Source organism: Lissotriton vulgaris, chromosome 5 (assembly GCF_964263255.1).
Source record: "Lissotriton vulgaris chromosome 5, aLisVul1.2, whole genome shotgun sequence".
In the NCBI taxonomy this organism is placed as follows: domain Eukaryota; kingdom Metazoa; phylum Chordata; class Amphibia; order Caudata; family Salamandridae; genus Lissotriton; species Lissotriton vulgaris.
In genome coordinates this window covers 1602158660-1602179969 of record NC_141693.1, presented here as the reverse complement: position 1 = coordinate 1602179969, position 21310 = coordinate 1602158660, and the positions used below count along the sequence as shown (strand labels likewise).

General features: G+C 48.2%; 1 protein-coding gene across 2 annotated transcripts in view; it reads left to right on the top strand.

The window, feature by feature from the left end:
• Window positions 1–9611: 9611 nt before the first annotated feature.
• Window positions 9612–21310, top strand: part of LOC147716791 (dehydrogenase/reductase SDR family member 1-like) — a 191429-nt gene continuing 179730 nt past the window's right edge. Inside the window, exon 1 of one of the 2 annotated variants that reach the window (XM_086923742.1) lies at window positions 9612–9876. The gene's annotated coding sequence lies outside the window, so the exon portion shown is untranslated. The remainder of the gene's footprint in view (window positions 9877–21310) is intronic. The other variant, XM_086923743.1, reaches the window with a different exon arrangement.

Here is a 21310-nt window from a genome sequence, read left to right as displayed (position 1 = left end):
ATTTCATATTCTGTTACAATATCTTATATTGCCATCCTTTCTTTCCATTTGGCTATTGGTTCCCAAATTTTGAGCCCAAGTCTCCTTCCCCTTTTCCCCTTGCGTGCATAAATAGCTTTCTCAAGGTTATAACTAGCTAGTAAATTTGCCAGCCATACATGCATTCCTGGGGGTACCTTGTCTAGCCAGACTCTTGCTATTGTTAATCTCAGAACTGCAGTAGCTATAAACATGAATTCCTTCTGATGAAATCCATCCTGATTATCTCTCCCAAACAATATCATCATAGGTGTCAATTTGGTTCGTATGTCAAGAGTATTACTAAGAAAATCTTCTATATTTTTAATCAGGGAATAGAGCTGAGGGCAGGTAGCAAACATATGGATGATATCTGCATCCCCTGCATTACAACGTGGACAGGTGGTGCCAGTGGTGCCTCCCCATTTAGCTATCCTGGCGGGAGTATGGTACAACGAAAATAAAGTCTTATAATGCTGCGATTGCATGGGACCCGAACACAGAACATTACATCCCATGTCCAGGGATTCTTGAAAATTTCCTGTCTCCCCACCCAATTTTTCAATCCATTTGTTGCTAACTTTCTCTAAGTCATCAATTTTACTTTTTGCTAGACATGCATAAAAAGATCTAATTGTGCAGTCCCTCCCCATTTTTATTTTCTCCAATACTTCATTACTGTTAAAACCCACACTGCCACCTTGCTTACGACAGAGGAAGCTCCTTACCTGTAAGTATTTGAAAAAGTCCTTCCTCTCAATCCCATACTTGAGGATAAGATCTATAAACTGAACTAACACCTCCCCATCCATTAAGTCCCCGATCTGTCCTATCCCTTTTTGATTCCAACTCAGCATTATCGAGTCTGCAAATACTTCCGCCGGGAAAGATCTATTCTTATAAAGCCTGATATATCTGTTATATCTTCCCAGCCCCATTTTTTTTAGGAATGCAATCCATACCCTACCTGCTGCCACTACAGTCTTAAATCTAGTCCTTTTATGGTACCCAAACTCAACTCTATTTAAAAAATTATTTTCTGCCTCTGCCCCTAATACAATAGAGTAAACTTCTGTTGACATAGTCGTAACACTGCTATCACTTCCTCCACCCCCAATTAACCCCTGCATATACTGCAGTGCTGCAGCCATCTGATATAACCTAAAATCAGGTGCCCCCCAACCACCTCTTTCTCTTGGGAGGGTCATATATCTATAGGCCCGTCTAGTTTTCCCATGTGCCCAAATAAATCTATTAAGTACCCTCTCTAACAAATTAAACCATCTAGCCTCGAAAACTAAAGGAATAGAACGAAAGAAATATAGAAATTTAGGTAAAATTAACATTTTAATTATATTCGTACAGCCCATAAGGGAAAGGTGCAAATTATTCATCCTTTCTAAGTCTTTTTTAACTTTATCAATTAGAGGTGCCAAATTCTGCTCTACTATGTTATCCAAACTTGTCGTTAAAAGCACCCCTAAGTATACTACTGAGTTGACCACCCTATCATCAGTACATACAGTATATCTATTTTTGATTATCTGCGTTTTTAGTCTATTTAGGCTATACCCTGAAATCTTTCCAAACCTCTGAGCCTCTATCTCCACCTCTTTTATAGCTAAGGTCGGGTTAGGAGTTAAAATTGCAACATCGTCTGCGTAGGCTAAGGTCTTCACCACACAGTTATTAATCCTCATTGGTGGTATCTTTTGATTAGCTTCAAGCCTTCGCAATAGTGGTTCCAAATATAGCGCAAACAGCAGGGGAGAGGAGGGACATCCCTGCCTAGTCCCCCTAGCAATTTTTACTTTATCAGAAAGCCCTCCATTCACTCTTATACTTGCTGTTGGTGCATTATACAGTACCCGTATGGCTTTTATAAAAGGTTCCCCCAATCCACACCACCTCATAACCTGCCACAGATAATCCCAGGAGACCCTGTCGAATGCCTTCTCGGCATCCAAAAATAGTGCTGCGACAGGGTCTCCTAGGATATCCGCAGAGTCCAACATCGTAATCACAGTCCTTACATGTTGCGTGGTCCCTTTCCCAGGAATGAATCCATGCTGGATAGGGGTTACAAGCTGCTCGATTATCCCAGCCAGCCTTTTTGCTAAAGTTTTAGAGTAAATTTTAACATCCGAGTTCATTAATGTGATTGGCCTATATGACCCTGGTGTTTCTGGTGGCTTCCCCTTTTTCAAAATAACTATTATGTTAGCCCCTCCCCACGTCTCCGGGCTGGGTTCCCCTACCTGTGCTTGTTGCATTATCATGAACATGTCTGTCAAAAGCACTTTTTTAAATATTTGATAAAATTCAAGTGGAATCTGGTCCGGCCCTGCTGCTTTACCTGCCGGTAAACTTCCAAGGGCTTCCTCTAACTCTTCAAGCTGTAATGGTCCATCTAATATCTCCCTGTCTTCTTCTGACATTATTGGTGGGGGAATATTCCTCAAATATTTATCAATCTCTTCTAGATTCGTTGGATCTTCTGGAGTATATAAATCCGCATAGAATTTTCTAAAGACTTCTCTTACTAGGTTAGTCTCCATGACCATGTTCCCCTGCGCGTCCCTTACTTCTTTTACTCCCGCTTCAGCTGCTCTCTGCCTAGTTCTAATTGCCAGCACCCGCCCCACCTTCTCACTAAGTTCGTATATTTTTTCCCTTTTTGGTTAAGAAGTTATCTGCCGCCTGCCTCGCGAAACCTTCCACTGCTTCAGCTTTTAGAGCTATGATCTTAAGCAGACAATCCTCTAAGGGTAGATTGTGTCTTATAGCCCTACTTAAGTTTCCTTCCTCTCTTAGCAACCTCTGTCCTATCTCCTCTCTCTTTTCCCTTTCTCTTTTTTGTCTCCCCATTGCAAAACTAATTGTTTCACCCCTTACTCCTGCCTTGAATGTATCCCAGACCACCCCTGGGGCTGCTGTCCCCCTATTTATATCCCAAAACCATTTGATCCAAACTACCATATGCTCCCTATATGCAGGATCCTTTAAAAGGCGTCTCTCAAAAGTCCATTGTGCAGGAATTCTTGGTATTTGGTTGATTTTAATAGTAAGGATCACCGGACTATGGTCTGAGATTACCCTAGGTAACTTCTCCACCTGTGACTCGGCTAGTAAACAATTCGTTATCAGAAAGTAGTCAAGCCTAACCATTACTTTATGAGGTGCAGAAAAGAAAGTACAACCATCAAGGTGGGGATGTAGCTTTACCCAAGGATCTACCAGAGCATTATGTGTGACCATATCTGCTAGAGCCCTAAATACTTTCCTTTTCCTACCTCTATAGGTCGCATTTTCTTGTGTAAATGAGCTCTCTAGGTCGTGTATATTAAAATCTCCACAGCATACTATGGGTTCATTCCACTGGGCTAACTCTGCATCAAGGAACTGGAATACGTCAGGGTCATCTTCTGTAGATCCATAGATAGTAACTAGCGTTAATTTCTGCCCTTTAAAACAGATTTCTAAGATAACCCATCTACCCCATTTGTCTTCCTTCTTCTTCCCTACCACGACATCCCTTTGTCTACCCAGGATTGCTACACCTCTGGTCCTAGTCTCTTGTTTAGATCTTGCCAACAAATCAAATCCTAATTGCTCTAAAAGGTATGACCTACTTGACTCTATATGGGTTTCTTGCAGACATATCAAATCTAATCGCAAGGATTTTAAATACGCTGCAACTCTCATTCTCTTATTAGGCTCATTTAAACCACATACATTGAGTGATACTATCCTACATGCCATTGTGCTAACTTTGACAGGTACCACACAAGATAAACATTATTTATCATCATCAAACCAGACTGCATACTTTCACTAGTTCTTGAATACGTAACAATGTGCCATATCTTAAAGAAAAAATGTTGTCGTTCCACCCCCCCCCCTCACCCTCCCCTTCCCTCCCTCTCCACCCCTGCTCTGCCCCCCCCCTCCCTTTTACAGGCAAATAGGTCAACTGACCTATGTGTGCCCGCCTTTGTTGTGCAAGCCGCTTCCCTCCCCCACTCAATTCAATTACTTTGCTGTGCTCCCCTTAAATCCCCCTCACTCTTATCCAGAAACATCTATAGCCATATATAAATATCTATACCTCTTAACCTCCCTTCTGCCTCCTCATTTCTTCTAAAAAGAGCTCAGCTTTAATCTCAGAGTTAAACATCCAAGTTTTCCCTCTCACAATTACTTTGAGTCTGGCTGGGTAAAGTAAATATGCTTCCATACCGAGAGCTTGGAAGGGAGCGATCAACTGCCTTAACTTCCACCTCCTCTCTACTGTGAAATGGCAGAAGTCAGGTCTAGCGAAAAAGGTGATGTCTTCAAAAGTCCTCCTACTCTCTGGCTTTGCCTTACTCAAAATCTCCTCTCTGAGCAGGAAGTTCCCAATATAGACTAATATTGCCCTGGGATGGTTTTTCTGACCATCCCTCCCTCCTCCTCCTGCCCCCCCCGGCTTTTCTTACTGTAAATGGGAACCTGTGTGCCCTCTGTATTTCTGTTTCCCACTGCCACTGGGATTCTGGAAAGGCACCCTTCAGCAAATTTATCACGAATTGCCTGACGTCCTGTCCTTCTGACCCTTCTGCCACACCCAGCAAGCGAACGTTGTTCCTCCTCTGCCTATTTTCAAAGTCCTCCATCTTCCAACGCATATCCTCTGCCATTTTTTCTTGCTCTGTCTTGAATGACTGCCATCTCCCAACATCATCTTCCAGCTTGCCTGTACGCTCCTCAACCTCTGTGACTTGGTCCACCAGTTCATCATACAGTTTGTTGACCTTCCTTAAACTGTTTTGGATTTTCTTTGATGCCTGCCTCGCTCTACGGCTCTCTGCCCTTGCTTCGCTTTGCATTTGTTTAAGAGTCAAGAACAGGGTATGAAAAGGGTCCCGTTGTGCGGGGATACCGCCAGCTGCTGCTCCCTCCGCCGTGTTTTCATGTACATCCTCTTCCTGGTATACATGTGAGGTTGCTGAATAGTCCCAGCGAAGTCGTTTCTCCAGTTTAGAATGTCTTTTTTTCATTGTGGACTCTTTCTCTGACGCGCTTATACCTGATTCAGTGCCTTCCTGTTCGTCCTCTTCTGCGCTAGTTTCTGACGATAATGTTGATCCTGAATCTTCATTAACTGAATAGAATTCGCCTTCCCCTTCTAGAGAAGTGCAATCACCGCCCCCCTGCAGGTGTTTGTTACTGTTTAATTCTCCTATAAGGTTCTCATTCACTAAACTCTCACGGCTTCCCCATGAGCCGGGCATTTTCTTTGAGGCGTTTATTTCTTCCTCCACCAACATTAGGGCTCCGAGCATATCGGCTGTAGTACCTCCTGTTGTGCCTCCCGTGTTCCTTGTGCCATTAAACTGCTCCCCTCCGCGCTCCCCTTTACCTTCACATTCACTGCTTTCCAGCGCCTGCTCCGCTTCGACATGTACACCGCCGCCTACCTGCGTTGCTTCAATGATCTGGCTTACTCTCGGCGTCGGCTCTCTCGGTTGCCTAGCAACCACCCTCGCAGAGTCTCCGCCGTCCGCTGCGTCCTCGAGGACGTTTCCTGCAACCGGAGTGTCAGCGTCTGCTATGCGAAGGGAGACCGGCATCTCAGCATCTCCGCATTTTGGCATTTCTGCTGCTACCGCATCAGGGAGTTTCGCTGTCAAGATCTCCGTCATGGTAGGCTGCCGCATTCCCGATTCTCGTGACTTCTGATCGTCTCCCTTTACTGGGTTACTTTTACTAGCGCAGCGCGCCTCTCCTGGATTGTTGAGTTTGGAGATTAAACTCTGTTTCCATAATTCTGCTTTCTTAGCTTTCTCTGAAGGAGGGGGGGGAAATACTTTTTTAATCGCGCCGGTGTTCTTTCCTGCTGGGGTATCCGATTTTGCGCTAATGGCTATTACTGTCTTCATTGTTGCCGAAGTATCTGGTAGCTTTTTACCCCTCTCGCTCACCTTCTCCTGATTGGGAGCACGAACGGGTATTTTAGGAGCCATGTAGTGTCCAGAAAAAAGTTTCAATAACGCTTCTTTCACTCGGACCCAAGCCTGCCCAACTTGCAATGTTTTCTGCTTAAAAGTTATTTCTACAAGCCACCAGCGTCCAAACTCCATTAGAGGTATTTCTCCGTGTAGCACAGCGTTTTCCACGATATATCAACTCATTGTGGGAGAGGGAATTAATTGCGACCTCTCAGCACAACAGTGCAGCGGCCATCTTGCCCCAGCAGGTCACGTTCCTTAACGACACTCGTTTTATTGGGCAAAACAATTGACAATTCAGATACATTTTATATCTGTGTATATATCTACCGGTGTTATATACTTCATCGATTAAATGCAGCTTTACAAGAGCTCAGTTTATTTATTTTTTGGTGCTTGCAGATTGTATGTCTTATAGCAGTTGATCCATCCAAAGTAACGTTTCGGCCTACACTGTAGAAAGTTCCAACACGTACATGTGGATTTCTTGGATGCGGAGATTATTTGAGTTTACTTAATTATGTGTACATCGTAGGGAAGTTGAGTCAACCCAATCACATTTGGTACTGTTTTTGTTGTTGTTTTTAATCAAGAAGTCTACATTAAGTGCAGACTTTTGAGGAGTGCCGTTGTCATTTGTAATATTCAAACTTCATATTTATTGCACTACACGACTGACAAGACTGCTAGTGCCAAGCTAACTTATTATTTCATACAAGGTATGTAGGTCTTTTGACACCTTTTAATGCCCTAATTGATATGTATCACCTGTCCAAGTTTAATATTTCATCACTTTTTTGTTACTGTTAGCGAAACATGAGAAGTGCAAGTGCAGTCTGATAAATGAATTTAATGGGACTATAAAGTGCAGAGACCTGCCTGGGACTGCAGTTGTTGCCTAGAGTTTGAACTATTAAAATATTTAAGTTGACTTCTTTTAGTGATTACGAAATTATTTTCTCTTACTAGGGCCTTCAGTCATTTGTATGCAATATATTTTTCTGTAGCGCAACAGAACGTTTATTCGTATAGTATAATGCATTTCCTACACGTCATTTCGCTAATCATTATTGAATGCCAACATGTATTTGTAAAGCACATATGTCCAAGAGGGTATCTTGGTGCTGAAATAAGATATGGATTGTTACTCAATTCAGTGGTACTCATTTTATCTACCTTGGAAGGATTGAGTGGATCTGTCAGGGTTCAAACAAAGACGCTGCAGTGGATGCATTGAGCCCCCAGACTTCCAACATTGTTGGAGGTTGATTCTACAAAGCAAATGTCTACAAGGACTGACGCAATGAACACCTTAGTTGTACATGGTGTCTTGTGCCTCCGTGTGCCCCTGTTGCCTGCTTGTGCCTCCGTGTGCCCCTGTTGCCCGCTTGTGCCTCCGTGTGCCCCTGTTGCCTGCATGTGCCTCCGTGTGCCCCTGTTGCCCGCTTGTGCCTCCGTGTGCCCCTGTTGCCTGCTTGTGCCTCCGTGTGCCCCTGTTGCCCGCTTGTGCCTCTGTGTGCCCCTGTTGCCTGCTTGTGCCTCTGTGTGCCCCTGTTGCCCGCTTGTGCCTCCGTGTGCCCCTGTTGCCCGCTTGTGCCTCCGTGTGCCCCTGTTGCCCGCTTGTGCCTCCGTGTGCCCCTGTTGCCTGCTTGTGCCTCCGTGTGCCCCTGTTGCCTGCTTGTGCCTCTGTGTGTTCCTCGAGCCTTTCCTATAGACAATTTTATATGATGTTGTTTGACTGCTTATCGTGGTTCATAACCCATTAAAAACATAAATAAACTTAAAACCTGCCTACACGAAGGACCACTGGAATAAAGTTGTCAAAGGGGGCAACGTCACCCGGCAGGATTTGCTATATGGTCCTGTCAGTGTCGGACCGGCCTAAAGGGCAATCAAGCTGGGCTGGTTTTTTCGTGTCATTCTGGTGAATGTTTTCTTTTTTATGGGGGAAAGTCCATTAACAAGCTTCAACCTTCTCATTGGGATTATCTCGGTGTTTTATTTTGTAAACTGCTGCTTTAAAACTCCGAATTGTTTGCTAATTACAAAACGTACCAAAGTTCAATGTCCCTGGGGCCAATCTCTGACCAGCAGAACTCGCCCCACCAGCGCCCCTGCATCACCTTTGCTTTTTGAGAAGTCCTGGCATTGACGTGTAAACTGGTGTGGAATGAGTGACGTTTTATTATTTTGCAATCTGCGTTTTAGGCATGGAGCCGGTTTTAAAGCCTGGGTGCATGGGCATTCAACACCTCATAGCAGACGCCTTTTCCTCCTAGTGCATGGGCTAGTCGCAAGTTGTGATGGGTGCAAGGAATGAATAGATTTAGTTAAAGTGAAGCCCTCTCCGTTGAAAGACAAAAAGACATGTAAGGCAAAGTGTGTCTGCAACATGGAGATCGGCAAAGTGTTATTATACCTGGCAGAAGAAATCTGACAATATGTTACTTCTCTAGTGGTTAGGCTTTGCTGGTGGCCTAAATATGGAGTTTATGGTCGAGGCAACAGGAAAGATTAAGTGCTGATTTCAATGCGATGGAACAACCAGGTCTTCTCGCTGTGCCCTTAGGCAGTCAGTGATGACTCAGCGGTTCTTAAGCAAGAAACTTGTTCACCATTGGTGTCCTAAGGCCTTTGGTATGATTGACATGTTAAAAAATGCAGTAGATACACTTTTTATGTCTTGGTTTCCCCGGTGTAGCATTGTCGAAAAGTTAGTCTCAGTCTAGAGATGGTGCTGGATTAAGAATTTAGAATCTGTACAAATCAGTCAAAATAACACTTTACGTCAGCGCTACAGCTTACAAAATATAGGTTTTTGTTGTTCACATTATAGCAGAGTGGAGCAGTTAAAATGATAACTAATGCACACCAGAAGGGTCTGGTATCCTCTGTGGATGAGATCTAAAGCCAGAGTGTTATAATGTCACTACTGTCTCACGGCTCATCAACGATGTTGTAGAAAGCCCTGTGACTCGCATTAAATGTAGCATACTTCTTCTCTGTGTGGGTGTGTGTGGGGGGCTCTGTGTGTGGGGGGGGCTCTGTGTGGGTGTGTGCGTGGGGGGCTCTGTGTGAGTGTATGTGTGGAGGGCTCTGTGTGGGTGTGTGTGGGGGGGCTCTCTGTGGGTGTTTGTGTGTGGCATTTGCGAGAGATTAAGCTATTGGCATTGTAAATGACAATGCCATTTATTTATGTTAAAAAAACAAATAAAAATAATGTCAAGAGCAATGCCAATAGCTATAACTTTAACAAAGGCAAAACCATTGCATTGTAATTGCTTGTTTTAATTCCCCACAATCTCTCTTCATTTCCCGCTTTTATTTTTGCATTATTTCCTTTCTTTTTTCCCTTCACTACCATTGTTTCCTCCCTCTTTTCATTCCCTTTCCCTCTTATCTAAGTATGTTCTCTTCCTTTACACTTTTTTTTTAACATTCGATATTTCCTTTGATTTTTTTCCTGTTTATATGGCTATCAGTGCAAGTAGTCATAGCTGACCGCAAGATACCTGACCCCTTTCTGTTCTTTACAGGGACCCTGGCTGTAGGGACGTTGCTCGGGGCTCAGCTGCTTCTGTCTGTTCTTCTCGCGACAAGGCCAAGGTTCGCCTCTTGATAGTGCTGGCAGTAGGGTAGAGTTCCGTAGTGAACGCAAAGCAGAGGTTTAACATCCTTTCGGTAGGATACCTCCCAATTATTACAGAACACCTGTGTTTGAGCCTCGCAGGCAGATTGGCATCGCCACCTGAGGGGTCCCTATTCCTGCATCATTCGTGGCTGCCCCTCATTCGCCGAGGAGGGTCTGCTCGCAGCCGTAGAGCTGCCCCCGCCACAGCCGGAGCCTCGCAGCCTCTATCAGTGTGAGGTAAGCGGCGCCGTGTTCATCAGCTGCATACATGCCAACATTTTAGAGCAGGCAAGTGGCAGATTAAAGAAGAATAGTCCGGCGATGTATTTATTGCGAGTGACTTAGTTAGATTAAGGGAGAGGAATTGTCTGAATCGGGTCTATTTGCCTGCTTTGTGACAGATAATCATAATTTCATTTTTGGCAATTTAATAACAGAGCGTAAACAAAAAACTTCGTTTTTGCATGCGCCTTGTAAAAGGGCCAACAATTAAATGTCAAAACCTGTCACCTTCTAGGCAAAGCGTTGCGGTTCAGGATATGTTTCCCGCCGACCTGATCCATCAATTTGAATGGGGTTTCTGCATGCAGGAATCAGCAGGCGGGAGACTAGCCTTGACATCGGCACTCTCCCGCCTGAATCGGCAGGGTTGGCATGTATGTTTAAAATACTCCCACCTGCCCTAGTCCAGAGCTCTACGCTTTCCTAGGTCCTTTCGTGCATCGCACGCACAGTCCACATTTTTCTTTGCATTCTGTGACCTGGCTGTAATCCTGTTTATTCCCCTATAAAATCAGGTTTTATAGGACACAGAATGCAGACAAACAAACATGGGCTCATTGATCTGCTCTTGCGTGGACTTTGGACTCTTCAGGGCTCAGTGTCTCCTGGCAGGAGTTGCAAGTCTGTTCGGTGAGATATACTGTGCGAGTTGCTCTCTTATAACGTGTTTTTACACCACTGTTTATTCCTCACGTAGCTTTTCTGTGTTATTTACACAGCGATACCACATTTACGTAGAGGCGGGCAAACCACCTGGGAACCTTGAGCTCAAAATACGGATTTTTTTATTGGATGCAATGCAACTTAGTGGCTGCAGTCAGGTTCTTGGATTTTTGGGCCCCTGAAAAGAAAGGGAATGTGCTATACCCCTTTAATGTGAAGATACTGTACCTTCCGGTCATCCCACCCAGAGCCTTCTTCCGCGATCTTGATTCCCTCCTGCGTACACTCATATGGGGATCGGGCAGGCACAGAATAGCGCTTAGGATACTGCAACTGACAACCACCCAGGGAGGCCTAGGAGCCCTTTCCTTCGAGTCTTATTTCTTGGCGACTCAACTCCAGTGGTTATCTTACTGGACGGCGGGGCGGTACATGGGCGAAACACACACCCCGACGGGACAGATCCCCATTCCGGAACTCACCCGTCTCCTTTTCCTGGGTACGAAACCACGGCATACATATCCCCTACAGGTGACGGTGGCATGTCGGTGCATGCTCAGGGTACATCGCATATCGCCCGAGACACCCCCATATTCCCCGCTACTTCCGCTGATCGGTTGGCCCAGGCTCGACACATACTTCCTAACCAACATGCTCACTGCATGGACGACATGCGGGATCACGGACATGGAATACCTCTTTGAAGAGGGCCAGCTCAAACCTTTCCGACAGCTCGTGAACGAGTACGACCTCCCCCCAGGTCAGTTCCTGCGCGACTGTCAGTTCCTGGAAGGCTTCCGCCCCCTTCACAACCTTCAGGCTGGGGAACCAGGTACGCACCCGGTTATACACGCCATCCTTCACATGGGGATGGGCCGACACCTGGTTACCTGGCTATACAGGGCGCTATGCGACATTGTGCACACACACCCATGACAGCGCTGCGCGCCACATGGGAAGACGAAATCGGACGCCCACTACACGACTCTGACTGGGTCAAGGCTCTCGAAGCCCCCAAAAAGACATCTAGAAATGCCCGTTTCAAAAACGTACAATACAACATTCTTCCTAGGGCATATTTAACGCCAGCACGATTCTACCCCGACTCCCAATTCCTTTGCCCCAGATGACACTCCCAGGGCGCAGACTTCCATCACATGTTCTGGAGCTGCCCTACCCTCCACACTCTATGGCAAGCGATCCATACCACTCTGACAGACCTCACACAGGGGTGTGGAATTATTTTAAAAATCTACTTGGCCAAGGACAAAATGTTACACAAATCTACTTGCCCTCTGTAAATATCTGCTTGCCCTACCTACTGTATAAATCACTAAGCTAGGTCTGCACAGAGAGAGCCTGCACTGCAATCAGTGCAACATATCTGCAATACATATTTCAAATGCCAGTTCAATTATGCAGTGAATGGTGATGCACACTTATATGCAAATGTTGAACTGGCTAGTTGTACAGCATGTGTGAAGAAGTCATTGTGCACTGCACCCACGTATCAGCAGGTTTGTCTGTGCAGAATTTCATATGTAAAGAAATGATATCTAAAGGCAGAGAGTAGACTGGTAATTGACTACATTATTGCTGTCTTTGGGGACGACTGTGTCAGAATATGAACCTGTAGAACAGAAAGGGTTTCGTCTCATAGTTCTCCTGCTTCAAAAATCCACAAGAGATGTTCTGATAAACATGTGTGGATGGGAATAACTGCACTGCCAAGTTTATTAACTCATCATGGAGCAGCAAAATCATGTAGCAGAGGTACTGTGGTTCACTTAGACTGTATCCATGATTCTTGTCAGAGTTTCTATACTTTTTATGGGGAAGTTAAATCAATTTCTCCTTTTACAATCCTCAGTAGGTGTAAGGTGGTTATTATGGTGTATGCAAGGCAACATCTGCACATTCTTCCCCCACACAAGTATCATATACAAAACTGGCAGTATTAGTACAAGGTTCTCTTGCACAGTACTGGTGTAGTAATGGTGGAAGCAGCATGATATGGAGAGGCAAGTTTGTCTAACTCAGAATAAAAGTTATGTAGAACAAATCACACACACACACACATTTACATAGCAGCAAATAAAACATAATTTCCTTCTCACAGCAAAGGGAAGGACAGCTAAGTTAAAGAAACAGTCAATCTAGAAGTGGAGGGCTAAGGATCATTGTGATGGAGGGGTAGTGAGTCACTGGACAGACTCAGCATTTCATTTCACGTCACCTAGCAAGGACACCTGGGCTTAATCACAGTAGAGTTGGAAACCCTTTCCTGGTCTAATGGATATTCAAGGAAAATTTGACGAATTAAGATTATTTATACTTCAACTACCAGGATGTCTAATTCCAATATTAACTGTTCAGCTGAACAAACATCAAAAAGTGCCACTACTAGTTTTTATGTTCTCTCTGTTATTGTGGTCTCTGACCATCATCTAACCCCTTTTGCAGACTGACTCGATATCGTATTTCCCTGAAGGACCAAAAAAGGTTGTAAGAGGAAGGGAGCAGGGGGTACACCAAAACCATACTTAGGGCATGGACCAACACACTGCACAAATGCCAACACGACAAAGCCCATCCCTCCCTGCTTTTTAGCCCTAGTCATAAGAGGTGTAAAGGTCTTCAACTCCTCTCAACATGAACCTACCCACCACTTCAGACAAGATGAAAACGCACACCTTGCACTGATAGCAAATAAAGTTAACACCCCTAATTAATAACTGCAACATAAAGCAATGTATACAGCACCTACTGCTAATGGTTGCAGGCAAAATACCCTCCAGTAATTGCACCACCCTTCATTATAGATAATAATCAAATACAAAAACATACAAATGTGCTACTGTTTTTTTTCCCACAGGGTACATCTTTAGCCAGAAACAGTTTGGGGGTAGATTGCTAAAATATAAATCCATAGTAATCTAGGAACCAGTTAAGGTTTAATAACTGACAAGCACACTTTGGGAGTGAGCCTTTAGCTGGAGTGCAACTGCAACCAGATCACATCCCATATTTCCAGACAAAGGCAGAGGAAGAAGACATTAGGAATGTTGGAGCACCATGCTAGAGTGCGGGTGTGAACTAAGCAATTACAATTCTTGTGGCAGCAGGTGTGTGAACTCACTGAGCTATTTTTCTTGCTCATGCACCCTGTATTCCCATTCCTGTAGGTGCTCTGTTCTGCATTGTGAAGGATAAGTGATGGGGTGTACAGGTTCCTCGACCTGCACTTAAGAGTGCATAGCACAAGAATTATGCAGCAGGTGCACTTATAGGCTGTGCTATCCTACTGGCGTGTTCTTCTCGCACACACCATACAATTGTTCCTACCATCCCACTACTAGCCCAGCTCTTAATCAGCTACTACATTCTAAAGTCGAAAGGGCCTAGGTTCAGAGCATAGCCATTCTTTTCAGTTGAGAGGAAGACGAAGTCATTATGAATTGGCCGAAAAATCCTTGCAAATGTGCGCATCAACTGCATATTTGTTTTAAATGGTGCAGAAGCAAGTACTCTGCTGCAGCACTAGATCAATAGAGTAGCCGTGCATCTGAACTTGCATTTCAGATACCACCAGTGTCTGATGCACAAGGTTATCGGGGACAGGCAGTGTAAGTGAAACCACAATGCATGCCCTGCCTGCTTTAGAGCAGAGTCAGAGAGACGGCTGGGAAGTGCAGGCGGCTGGGAAGTGTAGGCCCTCGTGTTGGAGCACAACATGGAGCTTGTCATATATCCTTTACACACATTCAGCAACCAATGTAGATATTGCAGAGGGGGCAGATCTCGGAGCACAGGGCCACACAGAGTTAAGCGAAGGAGAAAATAAAAAAATACAGGAACCTACATCTGATTCCTAGAATGAGGACGGCACTGGATCAAATTACAAAGGGCAGAGGGCGAAATGACAAGAATGAAAACCCCTCTCCTCCCTCACCCAAGCCTCTTACTAGTGAATGCTGAAAGTGAACTTCGGAAATGCACAGGAGTGCCCCTAAGCCCACCCCCAGACTGAGATAACCAATAGTCTTAATTTAATATCACCCAGGACCCCGTCTAATAATAAAAATGCACTCTAGACATCAACAATTCTTCATACACAGACCCACTCATCTTAAACTATCCCAAAATACATGCACAGTCGCCCACACAACCATAAAGACCACAAACTTCCTTTTGATACAGACTTCAGTTTCACTGGCAAGGTATGTAGTCCAGTGTCAAAATTGTTAACTGCGTTCTGAAAAAAAAGTCTAATCCTGAATTGCTCTTCAGGCGATTTGCGATCCTGACGAAACGAGTTGACCTCCCAGTTCACCTGCCAGTGTTTCCTGAAAAATAAGCCAAATGAGTCACAGTTCACAAACAAAGAAGTGACACACAAAGACTCCCACACTGACAGGTGGCGCGCATACACCGCTGTCAGAACAGACCGATGTAACACACTCATGAAGGCTCACCGTAGACAAACCTGCCTCGGGACCGTGCAGCCTCACAATTAACATTGTTACAACGCCGGACCTCACCACCAGTATCCGATGCTCACTGTCAAGTCTCTTGCAGGGCTGTGTCTTGGTGCTCTCGTCAAAGCACAGATTATTAGAAGTGACGGCGGGAAGACACCCCATTGCAGCAGCTGGTGCCTCAGGCCCCTCTGGGGTTAACTCACGTGCTGAATGCTGAGTTGCTGACAGCGCTCAATTCATGTTTAAAGAGGCAGGGGCACAGATTGTTCCTGTGCCTGGTAACATGTTTCCGACGCAGGGGAGGGGAGCGCAATCCGATGCTCATGACGATCAGAGGCCTCAAAGTTCTCTGCGTGTCTGTGCGCCGCAGAGTGCCCACAGCGCCGATATTTATTATTTACCCAATTTAATGTCTACTTGTCCCTCGGACAAACTAGACATTAAATCTTCTTGCCCATCATAAACATCAACATGGTTCGGGCGTCGGGCGATATGATTCCCCCACCCCTGCTCACAGGACTTACAACCCTCGCCACATGGGAGGCCAGAGCGCTGGGCATATTCAGGATCCACAAGCATCTGAGGGCACACAAGCGTTTCATCTCCCTGGTGCTATTACTGGCAAAGAGGAGCATAGCCATGCACTGGCGATCCCCTGCGGGCCCCCCCTTGGCGGCATGGGTGGGAGCAGTATGTAAGTGGGCGGCGGCGGAGGAGGATGCTTTACGCGAAGAAGAGGTTAAAGGGGCCCGGAAACGTCCCATCTCCATGGAATGGGCCATGCGAATGCACAGCTTCAAACAGCTGACACAGGAGACAGCTCCGGAACCCCTCCGCCCCCCCGCCCAGTTCCGCCACCCCTAGCCCCCCGGCGCAGTCATGATCCCAGCCCTTAGGCTCTCTCTCTGATAGCACCACGATTCCGCGATACAGCTAGTCAAGTCCGGTCTCACCAGACCTGTATCGCCCCCCTTTCCTACGCACACTTCGCACCCACATGCTTCTTCCCCTAGTTTATACCCCACACGTTACTTGCTACTGCTAGCACACGGACCATACAGACCCGACCTAATCACCACTGTTCCCCCATTCTCGACCTCCACTGCTGTTTGTGCACACTATTGCGTATATGTCTCATGATATGTTCTGTATTGTGCAATATCGAAATGCCAATAAAAACAAGTTAATAAAAATAATGTGAAGACACTGTGACACATTCAGGGCAGTATGCATCTCAGTAGATAAATTAAAGGAAGTAAGCCAAAGTAGGAGAACACTTTAATAACGGTAACAAAATGAAGCACAGAAAACACTGTATGCAAGTTACAGTGCGAGGAATATTGTGAAAATAAAGTTAAACAGTAACAAAAGAACATGACTAGACCTCACAGCTCAACTGTACATAACTTTGTCACTTAGACCATAACAAAATATTTAGGTTTAAAGTATTTTATTAAAGTACAAAAAGAGCATGGGGAAGGGAATAGGAGGTCAAGCGAATACACAGTACAAGAAGCGGAACGCTGCAGCGGTTCAGAAGAAAAGGAGGGAGGCAGGAAGCCCCAGTGGGTAACAAGGCATAAGTCATAAAGCAATAAGGTATTGTGAATGACCCCCCAGGAGACCCCCGCTCCCCAAGCAAGGCAGAGCTGGAATAACGTCCCGCATTACAGTAAAGAAGAAAGCACACCGTCCCCCCAACCCCCCGTCCCCAGAAAAAGAGAAAAAAGAGAAAGGAGGAGGAAAAAGAAGAAAACAATACCCCAACATCCCCGTCCGAAAATCAGCATTAAAAGCATGTAACCCCACGCCCCACCCCCAGCCCCAGTCCCCCGAACCCTCACATTCACTCCGCTGTAGCCGCCGGTGGTGTCAGCCTAAGGAGTCGCAGGTACCGTGGACATGTGAGTTCGCGAAACTCCGTGGACAGCAGTGCCAAAAAGGGGTGCCAGAGCTCTTCAAACTGATCAACATTCCCAGCCACCGTGAGCGACATCTTCTCCATGCCTAGTACCTGCCAGAGCCTGTGTAGCCAACCAGTGATGGAGGGGGCAGTAGGGGTGCGCCAGAGTACAAGGATGTTTTGGACCGCGGAACCTAGCGCAATCGCAATCTGCCTACCCCTACGGGACTTCAGCGGGTACATCAGGTCATTGGGGAGGCCTAGCAACACATACGCGGGGAAGCGCAGGAGCTCGATCTCAAAATGCTTATCTACCTCATCCAGGACCTCCTTCCAATAGGTCGACAGCACCGGGCACTCCCAGAGAATATGCGTGAGGGTGCCCTCCTGGCCGTAGCCGCGCCAGCAACCTTTATCACCGATTTTGCGCATCTCATAAAGCCTCTCCGGGGTGTAATACCAATAGGTGGATACCTTAGTAAAGGTCTCCGTCAGCCCAGTGTGGTACGCAGAGTGCCTCGCCCGATACGCAATCTTGTCCCACTCCTTGTGGCTCAAGGACCTGGCCAATTCCCTGTGCCAACGCTCCCTCCCTGGGTTATGGTAATGAAACGGCGGGGGTTGGAGAAACTTGTACAAGTCGGTGATAAGCTTGGCATCCGAGGCCCGGGTTACCAGCCATCGCTCATAGGGCGTAATCGAACGGGCAGCGACGTCGCGTACTGAGGGTTGAAGAGCCCAGTGGCGGACTTGCATATAACGCAGCCTGTCCCCTCCGTCAGGCCAAACTCCTGTCGGAGCTGCTGGGAGGGGAGCACACCCTCCGGCCCGTAAATCTGGAAAAGCACCCTGCAACCCGCGCTCACCCAGTGGGAAAAGGCTCCCGGTTCCAGGCCCGGAGTGAAGTCTGGATTGCCAGCAATGGGAGTGAATGGCGATGGAAAAGTGGTGAGTTCACGAAGCTCACCCACCGCGTCCCACACTCGCAGCGGAACCCGGGTGATAAAAGAGGCGTAGAGATTAGGCGGGCGGTGAGTGCGCCGCAGGAACGGGACTTCCTGGAGGGTACGGCCCGCAACTGCCTGATCCTGAAAGAGCCAATGCTTGTCCGATTCCCACCGGCTCCATTCCACCAAGTACCGAAGTTGCGCCGCCTGAAAGTACTTCCGGAGGTCCGGGACCCCGAGACCCCCCGCCTCCGGGGCAAGCATGGAGAGGACCCGCTTCATCCGCGGCCTACGACCCTGCCACACAAAGCGGGAGATGTCTGCCTGCATCTGCCGTATCCAACCTACAGGAGGCTGGAGAGGCAGAGCGCGAAAAAGATACAGGATCTGAGGCAGTATCGTCATCTTCACCGCTGCGATACGGCCCAGCCACGAGAGCAGGCCTTTGTTGCATCGGCCGAGTTCATCCTTGACTTTTTTGCCCAGAGCGGAATAGTTAGCGGCGACCATTGCAGGCAGGGAGGGAGCAAGCAAAATACCCAGGTAAGGCACCGTGGAGGAGGACCACTGCAGAGGAAAAAGACGCTGGAGGTCCCGCCTGGTGTCGACAGAGAGCGATACGTCCAGGGCGGCCGACTTAGTCATATTCATTTTAAAGCCCGCCACGCGGGCAAAGGAGTCCAGCTCCTGGACGCAGGCAGGGAGCGACCGTCTGGGGTCATCCAGGGTCAGCAAGACATCATCCGCATATAAGCTGACAGTATGCGTGTATCGCCCCATCTTCACCCCAATAGCGTCCGGGTTATCGCGAATCCTCTGGGCAAACGGCTCCATATAGAGGGCAAACAGGAGCGGCGAAAGGGGGCAACCCTGTCTCGTGCCACGTTCAATGGCGAAGCTGCTGGAGCTGTGCCCGTTGACGCGCACAGATGCTGATGGTCTCCTATAACAATTGAAGACCATAGTGCGGAACTTCTCGCCGATCCCCAGTTTCCCAAGGACCAGCTCGAGGTACGGCCAATGAACCCTGTCAAAGGCCTTCTACGCGTCGACCGATAGCAGCATCCGCTCCCCCGGGACACGTGAGGCCTTTTCTAGCACGTGCGTCACCCTCTTGGTGTTGTCGACCGTCTGCCTACCGGGTACAAAACCGGCCTGGTCCGCTTCCACCAAACCTGGCAGGTGTAGACCAAGCCTGGCCGCCAAGATCCCCGTGTAAAGCTTGAGGTCCACATTCAAAAGCGAGATGGGCCGGTACGAGCCACACAGAGTCCGGTCCTTTCCCGGTTTCGGGATAACCGACACAGTCGCCGAGAGAAGGTCCGGCGGGATAGCTCCTGGGTCGGAGAAGGAATTGAATAAGCGAGCCAGGAGAGGCGCGACAGTGGGACAGAAGGTCTTGTAGAACAAGGCCGTATAGCCATCCGGGCCCGGAGCCTTGCCGTGCTTGAGCCGAGCAATAGCGGAGATGACTTCCTCCACGTGAATATCCCTCTCCAGGTGGTCCGCCTGGGCGGAATCCAGGGTCGGGAGGGTCACGGAGTCCAGATAGGCTTCAGCCGCTCCCGGTGGGGAGGGCTCTGCAGTGTACAGCGCCTCGTAAAAGGCACGAAAGGTATCCGCCACCTCCGCGTCACCGGAAACCGGGACCCCATCTACTCCCACCAGCTCTTTTACCACGTTGCGTTGCTGCGCAGCTCTGAGCCGATGGGCCAGGAGCTTACCGCACCTATCTCCGCCGGTGTAATAGGCATGCTTCAAGCGTAACGCCGCATACTCCGCCCGGTCCAGGTCCAACGCAGAGAGGAGTTTCCGCGCCGCCTTCAGTTGCCTCCAAACACGAGGAGCCCCCGTCCGGCGGTGAACCTGTTCAAGTTCCCTGACCTGCGCCGTTAGTTCCTCCCTCTTGCGTTGGCGCTCCTTATTCTCCGCCGAGGAAATGGAGATAAACTCCCCCCTGATGACTGCTTTCAAAGCCGCCCACTGCGTCGCCAGGGACGTATCGGAGATGTCATTGTGGGTCAGGTACTCTCGGATGACCTCCTCTATGCGCTTCACCACCAGTTTCTTATGGAGAAGCGTGTCCCGAAGCCGCCACATCCCTCTGGAGGGGGGGGCCGCCGGCCAAGCAAAAACTCCGGAAACCGGCGCATGATCGGACAAGGACAAGACCCCGATGTCCGCCGCCGTGGCGGCTGAGCGAAGCGGGCCGCTCACCAAGAGATAATCTAACCGCGAATAAGTGCGGTGTGCGTGGGGAAAATATGAGTAGTCCCTGTCGGCGGGATGCATTGTGCGCCAGAGGTCATGTAGGTCCATCTCAGCAATCTGGTCTTGCACCGCCCTAGAAAGCTCCCCCGTCTGCGGAAAGCGCTGGGCAGACCTATCCAGGGTGGAGTCGAAGACCATGTTCAGGTCTCCCCCCAAGATGATATGGCGGTCGGGCGAGGCAGTAACGTCCACTAACACAGAGTCCAGGAAGCGATCCTGGTGGTCATTCGGGCTGTAAACGGAACCAACCGTAAAGGTAACACCTCCCAGACGCATGCGATACACTAGAAGCCTCCCCTTCTGCTCGGCATGTTTATATAACACTTCACCCCTGAAGGAGCTAGCTAGGAGAATGGCCACCCCCGCAGTCTTAGTCGCAGCCGAGGAAAAGAGTTGCGTGGGGAACTTGGCAGAGCGCAACCTATGACAGTCTTTAGAGAGTAAATGGGTTTCCTGCAGGAGGCAAATATCCGCCTGCGACCCCTCTAGCAGGGAAAGGATCGCCCTACGCTTTACAGGGTTATTCAGACCCTTAACGTTAAGGGTCACTACTTTCAGGGGCGGCATCGCTCACGGGGAAGCAAAGCGCTATGCAGCAAGCGAGGGATCAGCGGGAGGGGCACGCGGGGCAGGGGAGCAGGGAAGGCCAGGATCGGCTTCGCAAGTGTTCGGACAGTATCGGACGGGACCCCCCCAGCACCAAACCAGTTCTTAAACCCCCCCAAGACCAACCCATGGCAACCAGCCAAAACCAAAAACAAGAAAAAACACCTCATTGTCTCAGTCCAGCCCAAGAGGGCGAGTCTGCAGAAAACAGTCAAGTGGACGTCCAGCCACACACCTCCAACCGCTCCCCCCCAACCCCCAGCCCAGCATCATAGAAGCTAAGAATCTCTCCCCCCAAAGTAAAGTTAGGCCGTCAAGGCCACACCGTCAGATTCAGGCAAGTTCCTGGCCGCAGTCCTCAGGGCCTCCGCCATATCCGCCCTAATGGTAGGAGAGTCAGGACGACTCGCTGCAGCCGACGATTGGCGCCTCCTCGATCTCCGCCGGCCCCGCCGCTCGGGGCGCCTCCATGCGGGCGTAGCTCCTTCTTCCTCCGTAGCTGCGAGTCCCAGCACCCC